The sequence below is a fragment of the Alexandromys fortis genome, unplaced genomic scaffold (assembly GCF_014885135.2).
Source record: "Alexandromys fortis isolate MF-2015 unplaced genomic scaffold, M_Fortis_MF-2015_v1.1 scaffold_323, whole genome shotgun sequence".
NCBI classification, from domain to species: domain Eukaryota; kingdom Metazoa; phylum Chordata; class Mammalia; order Rodentia; family Cricetidae; genus Alexandromys; species Alexandromys fortis.
In genome coordinates this window covers 661,997-677,556 of record NW_026068278.1, presented here as the reverse complement: position 1 = coordinate 677,556, position 15,560 = coordinate 661,997, and the positions used below count along the sequence as shown (strand labels likewise).

General features: G+C 34.2%; 1 pseudogene; it reads left to right on the top strand.

The window, feature by feature from the left end:
- The first annotated feature begins 7,984 nt into the window (after positions 1-7,984).
- On the top strand, positions 7,985-8,448 carry LOC126494700 (immunoglobulin heavy variable 3-74-like; annotated as a pseudogene).
- The last annotated feature ends 7,112 nt before the right edge of the window (positions 8,449-15,560 follow it).

The window sequence follows — 15,560 nt, the reverse complement described above, 5'->3', positions numbered from 1 at the left end:
GGGGGGGGGGGGGGGGGAAGGGGGGGCTGGGGGGGGGGGGAAAACTTTTTTTTCTTATTCTCAATAAAAAAAAGAAAAAATAAATAAAAAAAATAAAATAAAATAAAAAAAAAGAAAACATAAAAGAAATGAACTTGTTTTTAGATAAATACCATTTACCAAAATTAAATAAAGACCAGGTGGACAATTTCAATAGACCTATAATTTGTGAGAAAATAGAAGCTGTCAAAAAAATAAAAATAAAAAAAATAAAAGAAGCTGTCAAAAGGAAAAAAAAAGCCCAGGACCAGATAGATGATTTTAATACAGAATTTTATCAGAATTTCCAAGAAGAACTGATACCTATACTCTTTAATGTGTTTCACATAATAGAAACAGAAGAGTCATTGACAAACTCTTTTTATGAAGCTACAGTAACTCTGATTCCAAAGCCACATAAAGACTCAACCAAGAAAGAGAATTACAGACCAATATCACTCATAAACATTGATGCAAAAATTCTCAATAAAATACTGGCAAACCGAATCTAAGAACACATCAAAAAATTATCCATTACGATCAAATAGCCTTTCATCCCAGAGATGCAGGGCTGGTTCAACATATGAAAATATATCAATGCAATCCATCATATAAATAAATGGAAAGAAAAAAAAAACATATGGTCATTTCAATAGATGCTGAAAAAGCATTTTGTAACATTCAACACCGCTTTATCATAAGGTCTTGGAGAGGTTAGGGATACAAGGGTCATACCTAAATATAATAAAAGCAATATATAGCAAGCCAACAGCTAGCATTAAATTAAATGGAGAGAAACTCAAAGCCATTGCACTAAAATCAGAAAGAAGACAAGGCAGTCCACTCTCAGCATGTCTATTCAACATCGTGCTTGAAGTTCTAGCAATAGCAATAAAACAACATAAGGAGATCAAGGAGATTTTAATTGGAAAGGAAAAAGTCAAATGTTCGTTATTTGCAGATGATATGAGAGTGTACATTGGTGACCCCAGAAATTCTACCAAAGAACTCTTACAGCTGATAAATACTTTCAGTGATGTGGCAGGATACAAGATCAACTCCAAAAAATCAGTTTCCCTCCTATACACAAAGGATATGGAAGCAGAGAGGGAAATCAGAAAAACTTCACCTTTTACAATAGTCACAGGTAGCATAAAGTATCTTGGTGTAACTCTAACCAAGGAAGTGAAAGATCTATTTGACAAGAACTTTAAGGCATTGAAGAAAGAAACTGAAGAGGACACCAGAAAATGGAAGTATCTCCCATGTTCTTGGATTGGGAGGATCACCATAGTAAAAATGGCAATTCTACCAAAGGCAATCTATAGATTCAATGCAATCCCCATCAAAACCCAACAAAACTCTTCGCAGACCTTGAGAGAACAATAAACAACTTTATATGGAAAAAAAAACCCAGGATAGCCAAAACAATCCTATACAATAAAGGAACTTCCAGAAGCATCACCATCCCTGACTTTAAACTCTATTACAGAGCTACAGTAATGAAAACAGCTTGGTATTGGGATAAAAACAGAGATGTTGACCAAGGGAATCAATTAGAAGACCCGGATATTAACCCACAAACTTATGATCACCTGATTTTTGACAAAGGAGCTAAAAGTGTAAGATGAAAGAAAGAAAGCTTCTTCAACAAATGGTGCTGGCAGAACTGGTTGTCAACATGTAGAAGAATGAAAATAGATCCATATCTATCACCATGCACAAAACTCAAGTCCAAATGGATTAAAGACCTGCTGTATTTATTTAAGAAAGGCTGGTACACGTTATTGGATAAAAGAATACCTGGAGTTTGTTTAAAATTGAACATGTTTAATAATTGCCATTGTTTGTATATTTTTCACAGTAAAACCTAGTCTAAATTTGGATTTGAGTAAATCATTCAAGGGAAGGCCAATACTGCTATGAGCTCTGGGCTGTAGTCATTAGGACCTCTCTTGGTTCATCCATATTCTATAGTGTTGATTTTCAGTACTGACAGGATAAAATTCCTTAGCCAAGTATGCCATCCTCTGAAGATTCTCCCTTATCTTTTTCTTGATTAATCACTATCATACTAAATTCTTGGAACATTACTTTTATGCTTAAAAGAATTTCAGAATAATAGTGTTTTTTTTTCTTTTTTCTAGAATATGAGATAGTTTCACAGGAACAGATAATAAGTGTCATGACGTTTATCATCATACAATTATGATAAATGAATTCACTGGTGGTGAGGTGCACTGAAGTCCATTAACCTGTCCTCTACATTACACCTATATATTTCTCCTCCATGTGTTTAAAAGATGATAATATCCATATTTGTTAAGAGGTTAACTGAGGGGACTACATGTGCACAATGCTCAGATATTTTAAATGATGTGAAGGGCCGTATTTGTAACTTGACTCTTTTCAGGTTACTCAAATGCCTGCACAGGAGTCCAATAAAGTGATGATCCAAAAAAAGGGCTTAAATGCAAATCTTTGGTTTCATATTGACATATGATCTGAGATCATAGACTTTGTTTATGATCCTTCAGAGAAACTGGCAAATAATTAATATAATTTCTAATAAAATTAATATAGAGTTGCTTTATGACCTAGAAATATTATTTCTTGGGGGTATATTCAAAGAAATTAAATTTGGATCATATGGAAGTATCTTGTCTCCACTTACTATCATATTGTGTGTATTTTATTGAATAAAACTTAGTATTTTGAACTATTCTTGCTATATTTCTAATAAGATTTCCACGTGGCCATAGCAAAGACACTGCACAAATGATTTCATGATCAACAGGAGTGATAACAGGGGGCAACTGATAGAGTTCAGTAACACAGTTCTAACTTAGTCTCTGGCTTCTATCCAAAATAGCAAAGCAGAAGAAAATTGAGTGTTGGAAAACAGGTCAGTTGGTAACAGAGTTCTATGATCAAGACACTCTAAATTTGGATCTCTAATATCCAAATAAGAAGCATGGAATATCGGTGGCTATCTATAGTTCCAACACTGGTGTTGAATACGTGATCATAGGAATATTTTGTCATGTCAGTAATGCCCAATTGATAAAGTTCATATTGATTTATAAACTCTAAAGAAGGGTTATTAATGGAGATGAAAGACACCAATCCAATGATCTACTTCTAGCCCCTATATGTGTGTTTACACACAAGAACAATCACTTGTGTACACAACTGTACATATCCACAACAGTGAAAAACACTGCACACACATACACATACACACATACACACACAGACATACACAGATACAAAGAATGAAAGAAAATATTAAGTGGATTTGTAGAAAGAGGTTCAATACCCAAAACAAAGAGTTAACATTTGGTCCATCAATTTTCCTCATTTTGGTAGCCATAAAACACAAAAATTTGGAATTGCTACAAAAAATTTTACACAAATTGTCATCCCTTATATATGATATTGTACTCTAGAAACCATCAACTGTTGAATACTGAACATATGTGCAGTTATAAAATGCCCTGCCGTGATTTCAGCAATTAGCATGCATGTGCTGATTTAAATTCCAAATTTGGATGAATCTGAAGGAGATTTAAAGTGAAAAGTGAATTTCCATTTTCATGAGACTGAAGGACAAATAAGTCTATAGAGATAGGCAGGGAAAAGAGGAGGGAAACCTGGGAACATGAGGTGTGAACAAGAGATACATGGCATTTTTTGATTCTAGAATAATGTTAGGAAAAAGAGAGACTAGCACTGTAAATTTAATCATTGTCAGGTTTCTGCTCATATGATTCCATACAAAAGTGCAGCATGATGAAGAGGTAGAATTAAATGATAAACAATTATTTGAATTGAAATTAATATACCCATAAAGGGTACAGTGAATATATTTGTGCACTCCCGTGAGGAAATATGCATGTAGTTCTGAATTAGGCTATAGAAAGTTAGAAGCAAGAGGAAATCAGAATAAAAATATCCTGTCTCTTGTTCTGTGTGAGATATAAAGAGACACACATAGCACAAAGATTCTAAACTATGTCACTGACTGTAAAACATCAGTTATCTATTCAGTCCATAAATGAACTATTATCACAAAGTATTTAAATCATCTGTCACAAGAGAGGTCAATATTTGGTAAGGGTTACATCTAAATGCTTTTATTAGACCAAATGTTTCACTTGTCAGACGTCACACAATACTTATACCATCCATATGCCCGTGCCAGAAGAAAACATGACCTCAAAGCTTAATCATAATATCAGAAAATTATGTAATTCTGACATCACATATTTTCCAAGTACATGTCATTGAGTGCCTTTTAGGCAAGACTTTATCCCTGAAAAAGTGTATAGGGAGCCATCATGATGCTCTGACTTTCACGGTGGGAACATCATAATGCAGAGAGACAGAGTATATCATAAGGCTATGCCAAATTTCCCTGGTTTCAAGTGTGTCTTTTGAGTCAAGTACATAGAAGCCCAAAAAGAACTTCCAGTAAACCCAGGCTTCCTCTCCCTGCCCAATGTGCTGATAAAACTGCAGTATCTTGAAAATGGCAATTATTGACTTCCTTTGACAGATAGTATTTGTGCTATAAGAACATTGATGGCACAAAGTCCAGTCTGTGAGCACAGCACTATTTTACTCATTTTTTTATACTCTGTCACTGTCCCACTGTTTTTGCTTTGTACCCTGTGCTAATTGTCTGTTTTTAGTCCTCATTATTAGCACAGATTTTCAAACATATCCAAGATAAATAAAATAATTTTAAACAATTTTAAGTCAGATGTAAGACATCTCTCATATTTGTCCCCCAAACCTGTTTTTCATAGCTCTGTTTCTGAGGATTCTAGAAGCTGTGTTTGCATATCTCAATGTATTGCAGTTCTTTTAATTTCATTAAAAACATCAAAATTAGAAGGACATAGAGTCAAATTCCTGTAATGATGTTCAGTTTTGCTAAGTCTGTATAAAAAAATGATATTCATACAAGCAAAGGTTTTTTTGAGCTTTCAAATTATCCAAAATGTATTTGCATGCTAGGATTTTTTTCATATTTGAACACAGATTTATTGTCAGTTCCTATATTACTAAAAATAACTCCAGATATTTTTGCTTTAGTGTAACATTTTTCATTTAATTTGATATCTTATGAATATATTCTTTGTTTTCCAACCTGTATTCTTTTAATTGTGTCCTTTTCTTTGTGAGAGTGTGTGAACATAATTGTAGATACCCAAGGAGGTCAAAGGTTTTGCATCACATTGGAGCCAGAATTATAAGTGGTGATATATACATGAGGTTGTTGATAGAAATCAAACCCTGGTCTTTTGGATTTCAAGACATGTGTATAAACACTGATCCATCTCACCAGATATATGACTACTCTTCATTATAAACTATCCTTCTACATTTTATTACAACATATATTTACATTATATATTAAAAAAAACCTCACCATTAACCCCTTGCTCTTTTACAAATTTGTAACTTTTTTACCTGATTTATATAAAGGGAAAACACATATTTTATAATTTTCATTTAAAATGTATTTTATTTCTGTGTCATCAAGAATGATAGACACTGACATGGGAATGCAAATGATCCTAAGTGTTAAAGAATAGCACTTATTTAGGAGCATTATGCAGGGAAGGAATGATGAAGAAATCCCAGTGTGCAGAGGTACTAACCACTGGAAAGAAAAGTCACTGATTCTGAGCACACACTATGATAGGCACATGAGGAATGGAAGTCATAGGTCACATTTGCCCTGTTAATTAGGATAAAAAAAAAAAGTGGGAATATGAGATGCATAAAAGAGGACATCATTGTGCAGACCCAGCTCAAGCTGCGGGTTTGAGGGAAAAAAAAAAAAAAAAAAAAAAAAAAAAAACCCGGCATGAAGCCATGGAAAACAGCCAAAGGAAAGGGCTGATCTTATCTCACAGAGACCTGCCTACTTCTGGCTCCCAAGTGCTTAATTTAAAGGCAGGCACAACTGCTGCCCAGATTCCCTAGTGTTCTCTTACTCCTCTTTAGACTCTTACATTCTATCTGTTCACCTGTTCTATGGCATTCCCATTTAGGTTTGAATATTCCACTGTGTCTCACACTGCATATTGTCTGGTAATGGATTTCTGTATTTATGATTATTTATGAAGTAAATAATATGTGTGATAATGGCTGAGGTAACCACTGATCTATGAATAATGTAGAATGTCATTAGGAATAATTTTTGAAATGTTACTTGAATTGAAATTCTTTCCTCTATGATGACTCTAGGTTGTGGTGTCAATTTATCAAATGATAGTCAAAAGAAGGGGTAGTTTTTTGGTGTCAGAATCATTTTCTTCTTTCCTAGAGTCTACAGAGAAAGCATGTAGAGTCCCTAATATTTGGCAAAAAATGTATTTGGTTATTTTCCCAATTTGGTCCTATTGTTGTAATAACCACTATATTCAAAAGCAATGAGGAGAAGGAAAGGTCATCTTACAGATCATAGTCCAACACTGAGTGAAACTAACACTGGAATGTAAAGATAAAGACTGACGCAGAGACAAAAAAGGAATACTGCTTATTTCCTTAATCAGATTGCTTTATTGTGGAGACCCTACCTAAATACCCAGGGATGGCACCACTCACAATGTGGTGGATCCCATTTACCATTTGAGAAAATGACTAACAGAAGGGATGTAGGCAAGTCAAATAGAAGCAATTCTTCATCTAGATTATTTATATCTTGGTGTTTCAAAATGATGGCTAAGAAAAGCCACCATCATTATAAATGTTTAATCAGTAGTCAATGAAGATCCAGGTTATAAAACTTTCAGTGTGTCTTGGTATTTTTGAAATAAAAAGTGATAGGACAGGAATGCATTCATTACTCACACAGTGGTAGAGAACATGCTGAAAGAGACCATGTTCCTACATTTGAGATATTCAGCACTGAGAGTGAAGCACTGTGATGGCAGCTCAGAGTTTTGGTGATGTGTAGACCTATGGATCAGCACAATAGGTAATGATGAGAAATGCTGACTTATATACTAGAAAGAAGTAAATATCTGCTTGATGGGGAAGGAGAAACAAATGTCAAGAAAACGGACTTTTAGCCAAGTCATTAGAAAACTATGTTTATTAATGGCAATGCGGATTCCTATTGTTTCTGGATAAGAAAGAAGAGCATGTGTCACCGACTGAATAAGAAAGGTAAAGGGGAAGGGTGTTGCGAGTGAGGTTTCCTCCTAAGAGGCCTGAGAATGCATATGTATAGACATGTAGAGTTCAAATCCAGTGTTGTACACTGAAATTCAGCTTATCAGTCATTCCCTGTTTCTAATGAACAGATAGGTAAATATATTGGAAAAAGAGAGCTAACATAGAAAATAAAAGAATTTTATATTCTGTGGTGCACATGAATGTGGACAAAGTATTTGCCGTTTTCTTGCTGAGCAATTGAATTCAGTCATGTCACATGCTCTAAACACAAAAATAGAGCTTTCAAACTCCAGAGGCAACTACACTTAGGACGTAGCTTACTCAGTTGGTACCAAGTGCATCAGAGTTGAAGTCAAAGCAGTATAAGGAAAGATCTCCTGAGTAAGAAAGCAATGCCAACTGCCCTCTGTAATTCAGGACATGAATAATTGGGCAGAAATTATTCCTAAATAAAATGCATGTTTTGTTTGTGATTATTAAATGAAATAGATGATACTTAATGTGTGCCAAGAAAAAAATAGTTTAGTATGATACAAAAATTTCCTAACATTATCTTTACTGCTAGACTTTGCCACAACATTTACAAACATATTAGAACACGCTGTCTCTTAGCTCCAACAACAGAACTTATACAGCAGGAAGGCATGCAAATAAGGCCCATTTCGTCTCATGAAAACCAGATAAGCACTGACCCTGAAGCTCAGACAAAGGAATCAGTCCTGGATGCCCAGGTCTTCCCATTCAGTGGTCAGCACTGAAAACAAAACACACAATGGATTTGGTGCTGATTTGGGTTTTTCTTGTTGCTGTTTTAAAAGGTAATTTATGAAGAGACACTGAGTGTGTTAGTGAACATTAACAAGATATATAAAATATAGAGCTTCTGTGGCAATTTAGTAATAAAATTCTCTGTGTTTGCAGGTGTCCAGTCTGAGGTGCAGCTTGTGGAGTCTGGAGGAGGCCTGGTGAAGCCTGGGGGATCCCTGAGACTCTCCTGTGTAGCCTCTGGATTCACTTTCAGTGATTACTGGATGCACTGGGAAGGGGCTGGAGTGGGTTGGATATATTAAATCAGACAGCAGTACTATAAGATATGCACCATCCGTGAAGGATCCACTCACCATCTCCAGAGACAATGCTAAGGACACTCTGTACCTGCAAATGGGCAGTGTGAGATTTGAGGACACAGCCACTTATTACTGTGTTATATGCACAGTGCTGGAACTTCAGTGTTAACTCAGGCAGGAACCTCACTGTTAGGCCACTCAGGGCCACCAGGGGGTGTAAAAGACACGGAATACAGGTTCATCCCAGGAATTTATGCAGCCATGATTTGATTAAGCAATCTCAGGTGTTTGACTTGCATTTTTTTTACACTTTCTCTGGAATTCTCTCCACATGTACATTCTGAAGGGATCCAATGTCCTCAACACATTATATGTTCTCCTTGTGCTATTTTATCATAGGAGGCACAGTCTCCCATGAACAAAGTGTAAACTGACAACTAAGGGGACACAAAGTACCCTATATTTGTCATTGAAATTTCATGAGAAGAAAGTACATGGGCATTTCTGAGTATTTTCATATTTTAGGCAGAAGTTAGGTCATATTTTTTTATTACAGCAGCATTAATGTTTAAAGGAAAACCTAGAGAAAAATGACACCATGATTATTAGATAAAATCATCCTAGCATATTTGTAATCTTCTCTCTTCTCCTTCAGGATGGTGCACTCAGGTTCAAATAAGACCCAGATGTGCTTTTAGTTCATTCGGTTTATTACTCCATGACTTTCATCTTGGTTCATAATAGAAATTTGTATAAACAGACCCCATAAAGAAAACTTCATGTGAAGTGTGATCTACCTACTTAGAAACTCAAAAACACACAATTTACCCTTGTTATGTGAATCTCCCATAGGTACATAGGGTCTTTGAGGTAAAATCTCATCACTGACAGAGCAAGTTAATTCCTCTTAGATTCACAAAAATATTCACTATACTGTGCAAAACACTAAGGATATTTAATATGGTTATTTTTCTATTGCTATGATAATGCAATATTATGAAGGCAATATAAAATGAACACATTTATAATGCTTACAGCTTCAGAATCTTAGAGTGGATCATGACTGAGTCAACACTTGGTGTTTGGAGCAGCAGCCGGGTGTCCCAAGATTGTTTTGTGAGCTGGAAGCAGAAGTCTCTAAAATAGCCTGTGTCTTTAGAAAAATCTAAGTTTTCTAAATGACACACCCTCTCCTACAAGATCACACCTCCTAATCTATCCCAAACATTTTCTCCATTTGAGACTTGATTATTTAAACTTATGAGTCTATATGAGGCTTTCTAATTCAAAATAATATATCCAATGAAGGGACTAAAGTTTGGGCCTTATGTATGAGAAATATAGAGTCTGGAAAAGAAATGCACTGTTCTTCTCAGGATCACTTTCTTCAACCTTCCTATATGCATTTAACATTATTCCTTAAACAACATCCATAATTCTTCCACCTGTCTATGTCTCCACATATTACAATCTTAATTGATATATCTCATTCATTTGTAAGCTTTGGTTTTCTGTTCATTAATGTCATATTATTTATTGTATATGGATTTTCCTAGGGATAAACAGATTGACAACTATTCCTACCGATGAAAATAGCTTTTGTTAACTTTAGTATCTTCTGTGACTTTGTTACAAAATCAGTTGTCTATTGTTTTTGTTCAAAACTGAAGATCTTAGATTCTGTTGTAACAAGCTTGCAGTTGTGAGGTTTAATATTGCTAGTAAGCTTGTCTTAATGTGAAAGTACATAATACCCTTACTCAAAGAGTTTTAATGAAGATGGCAAGATTCACATTTACCATAGATGGCAAGTTTTAGTGAGTCTAGTTTGATCACATGGGGAGGGGGTGGAAATTTTTAAGTAAAAATAAATAAATCAATTTAAAAAAATATAAGCCTCAGTTACTTATTTGAACCCAAGTTTTCTTTGGCTTAACGTTTGGTAAAAAGCAATGATTTCTGTGCATTTACATTGTGTTGTTGATATTTTTCACAGCTCTTATCTATAGTACATTTAGAACTAGCATTTATGAAAATCCATCTTGATAGCCTAAGAATATCAGCCACATGTCACATCTCAGTTAGTGCAACATGCCATAGTCTACATGATGATATTCTACCTTGTGTACTAAAATAGCTTTTAAGTGTTAGCAGTCATCATTGTACATTATGAATTGTCAATGACATTCTAATTTGAGGTGAGCTAAAATGTGAGAAAAAAAGAGAATCTTAAATTGAGCACTATGCAATATGAAGAACAATAATTAAGGTAGTTTTCTGAACAAAGTAGACCCTGTCTCAATATAAATAAAAGCAAACAAACATTATTTGAGGCTCTTTCAAGTATGTGAATAAATTTGGTAATCTTTGCAAAGTATAAAAAATTGAAAGACATCAACAAATCCCTTAATGAAAACCAAGAAAAAATAATTAAAATATAAAGTATCTATTCAAGACTAGGAAACTTAAGTAAAAACAATAAAGAACACAAGCTGAGGGTATTATAGAAAGAAAAATCATGAGAAAACAATCAGGAACAACAAATGCAAGCATAAACAGTAAATTATAAGAGATGAAAGAGAAAATCTCAAGCGCTAAAGAGACAATAGAAGAAATAGACTCTCATCAGTTGAAGAAAACAATAAATCTAACAAATGCTTAACACAAACTATCCAGTAAATATGGGGCAATATGAAAATACCAAACTTAAATATAATAGGTATAGAAGAAGGAGAACAATATCAACTCAAATGTACAGAAAATAAGTTTAACAAAATTGTAGAAAAAAAAACTTTCTCAGCCTAATGAAAGATATACCTATGAAGATACAAGAAGTTTACAGAACACCAACATAGTTAATCAAAAAAAGTTCCCTTGACACATAATAATTAAAGCACAAAACATACAGAATAAGAAAAGAATATTAAGACGTGCAACAGAAGAAGACCAAATAATATATAAAGGGAGACATATCAGAATTACATCTGACTTCTCATTAGATACAGTGAAAATCAGAAGCTCATTGCCAAGCATTATGCAGACATTAAGGGACAGTGAATGCCCAGTCCAGACTTTATACACAGCAACACTTTCAATAAACATAGAAGGACAAAACAAGATATCCCATGACAAAAGCAGATTTAACCAATACCTAGCCATAACCCCAGCCAAACACAAAATACTAAAAGGAAAACTCCAACCCAAGGAAGATAGTTACATCAAAAACAAAACAAAACAAAACAAAACCAAACAATTGATGGTGATTTAGCAGCAAATCCCAAAGAATGAAATAATGTACAAAATAAAATCAGCAACAATAAAAACTAAATTAACAGAAGAGAGCAACCACTGGTTATTAATATCCATTAATATATATAAACTCAACTCACCTATAAAAACACACAGTCTTACAGATTGGATACTAAAACAGATTGCATCCTTCTTCTTCATACAAGAAAAACTCCTCAACCTCAAAGACAGACATTGCCTCAGAGAAAATGGTTGAGAAAAATTTTTCAAATTGATTGGCTCAAAGAAACAAGCTGGTGTATCTATCTTAAAATCTAACAAAACAGACTTCAAACCAAAACCAATCAAAAGAGGACATTTCTTATTAGTCACAGAAAAAAAAATCCATTGAGAGGAAATCTCAGTAAAAATATCTATGCCCCAAATACAAGGGCACCCTCATATGTAAAAGAAACACTTGTAAAGCTTACATCATACATTAAACCCCACACACTAAAATGGGAGACCTCAGCTCTCCCCTCTCACCACTGGATATGTCAGTAATATAAAAAATTAACAGAGAAATTAAGGGAAGTAACATGTTATGGCTCAAATGGTCTTAACAAACAACTATAGAATATTCCAACCAAACATAAAAGAATACACCTTCTTGTCAACACCTCATGTAACCTTCTCAAAATTTCATCACATACTCAGTAACAAAAAAAATCTCAATAAATAAAAAAATTAGAATAGACTCATGCATCTTATCAGATCACCATGGCTAAAAACTAGAATTCAACAGCAATACTAATTCCAGAAATCCCACAAACACCTGGAAATTAAGCAATGCTCACCTGAATCATCAATAGTTCAAGGAAGAAATAAAGGGACAAATGAAATACTTTTTAAAATTCAATTAAAATGGCCACATAACATACCCAAATTTATGAGACACAATGAAAGCAGTGTTAAGAGGAAAGTTAGTAGTGCTAAATAACTACATAAAGCATCTGGGAAAATCCCTCACTAGTAAATTAACAGAACTTTTGAAAACTTTAAAACAAAAGGAATCAAACTCACCCAAGAGAACTAGATGGCAGGAAATAATAAACTTGAGATCTGAAATCAACAAAATAGAAACAAAGAAAACAATACAAAGAATCAATGAGTCAAAGAGTCGGTTCTTCCAAAAATCAACAAAATAGGCAAACCTTTATCCAAACTAACCAAAAGGAAGAGAGAGGATATCCAAATTAACAATATCAGAATGAAAAAGGGACATAACAGCAGATAAGGAGGAAATACAGAGAACCATCAGCCATATCACATAAACCTGTACTCTACAAAATTGGAAAACTTAAAGGAAATGGACAACTTTTGCATAAATATCACTTACCAAAATTAAATCAAGACCAGATAAGCAAATTAAACAAACCCATTACTACTAAAGAAATAGAAACAGACATCAAAAGTCTCCTAACCAAAAGAAACCCAGGACCAAATGGTTTCAGCTCAGAATTCTTTAAGATTTTTAAATAAAAACTAATATCAATACTCCTCAAATTGTTACATACAATAGAAACAGAAGGAACATTGACAAACTCTTCTTATGAGGCTACAGTTACCCTTATACACAAACCACATAAAGATATTACTAAGAATAAGAATTACAGACCAATCTCACTCATGATCATTGAGGCAAAAATACTGGCAAATCAATCCAAGTGCACATCAGAACCATCATACAACATGATCAAGTTGGCTTCATTCCAGAGATGCAGGAATGGTTCAACATAGGAAAACCTGTCATAGTAATACACCACAAAAAAAAAAGAACTAAAAAATAAAAAAAAAAATCATCATCATCTCTTTAAATGCTGAAAAAGATTTCAACAAAATAAAAAATCCCTTCATGATAAAGGTTGTGTAGAGAGCAGGAATACAAGAAATATACCTAAACATAATGAAGGAAATATAGAGAAAGCCAACAGACAACAACAATCTAATTGGAGAGAAAATCCCCAGTGATACTACTGAAACCATGAACAAAACAAAGTTGTCCAGTCTCTCCATATAGATTCAATACAGTTGTTGAGGTCCTAGATAGAGCAATAAGATACCAAAAGGAGTTCAAAGGGATACAAATTGGCAAAGAGAAGTCAAACTCTCACTATTTTCTGATGAAATTACAGTTTACAAAAGGAACCCAAAAAATTCTACCAAGGAACTTCTACAACACATAAACACTTTCAGTAACATAGCAGGATACTAGACTAACTCAAAAAAAATCAGTAACTGTCCTATACACAGATGATAATTGGGCTGAGAAATAAATCAGAAAAAATTCACCTTTCACCCTAAAATACATTGTAGCAACGCTAATCAAACATGTGGAACTATTATAAGATAGAATTTTAAGTCTTTGAAGAAAGAAATTCAAGAAAACACCAGAAAGTGAAAAGATCTTGCATGTTCTTGGGTTGGTAGAATTAGCGTAGCAAAAATATAATATTGGGAACAGCAATCTACAGATTCAATGTGATGCCCATCAAAAATACAACAAAATTCTTCACAGACCTCGAAAGAATAGCTCTCAACTTCATATGAAAAGCAACGAGCACAGGATACCCAAAACAATCCTGAAAAATAAAAGAACTTCTGGAGGTATCACAATCCCTGACTTAAAACTCTAATACAGAGATACGATAATGAAAACAGCCTGGTATTGCCATAAAAACCGACAGGAGAACCAATGAAACTGAATCAAAGACCCAGATATTAATCCACACAATTTTTGAACACCTGATTTTTGACAAAGAAGCAGAAAATATCAAATGGAAAAAAGAAAGCATATTTAACAAATGGTGCTGGCAGAACTGGATATCAATATGTAGAAGAATAAAAATCGATCCGTATCTATCACCATGCACAAAACTCAAGTCCAAATGAATCAAAGACCTCAACATAAAGCCAGCCACACTGAAGCTCAGGGAAAAGTAATTGAAAAATAAACTTGAATGTATTGGCACAGGACACTACTTCCTAAATATAACCCCTGTAGCACAGACACTGAGAGAAATAATAAATAAATAGGACATCCTGAAACTGAAAATCTTCTGTAAAGCAAAGAACATGGTCAACATGACAAAATGACAGCTTACATGATGAGAAAAAAATCTTCACAAACCACGCAGCAGAGAATTGATCTCCAAAATATACAAAGAACTAAAAAAAAAATGGTCATCAAAATAACAAAAGGTTCAATAATAATTAGAATACAGATATAAGCAGAGGACTCTCAAAAGAGGAATCTAAAATAGCTGAAAGACATTAAGGAAATGATCAACATCCTTAGTGATCTGAAAACTTCAAATCAAAACAATTCTGAGATTCCATCTTATACCTAAAAGAATGACGAAGATCAAAAACATTGTTGACAACTTATGGTTGAGAGGTTGTGTGGTAAAGGGAACACTTGAGCATTGCTGTTGGGAATGCAAACTGGTACAGCCCTTTTGGATATTAGTGTGGTGATTTCTCAGAAAATTAAGAAACAACCTTCCTCAAGACCTAGTAATACCACTTTTGGGTATATACTCAAAGGATGCTCATTTGTGCCATATGTATATGTGCTCAACTATGTTTGTAGCTGCATTGCTTGTCATAGCCAAATCCTGGAAACAACCTAAATGTCTCTTCACTAAAGAATGGATAAGAAAAATGTGATATATTTACACAATGGAGTACTAGACAACAGGGAAAAATAGCAATATCTTGCATTTTCCAGGCACATGGATGGAGCTAGAAAACTTCATTTTGAGTGAGGTAACCCAGACACAGAAAGACAATTAGCTCCTGTACTCACTCATAAGTGGTTTTTAAACATAAATCAAAGAAAATCAGCCTGCAAATAACAATCCCAGAGAATGTAGACAAAAATGAGGACACTAAGAAAGACAAACATAATTTAATCTGCACGGGAATTAGAAAAAGATAAGGTCTCCTGAGTAAGTTGGGAGCATGGGGACCTTTGGAGAGGGTTGAAGGTGA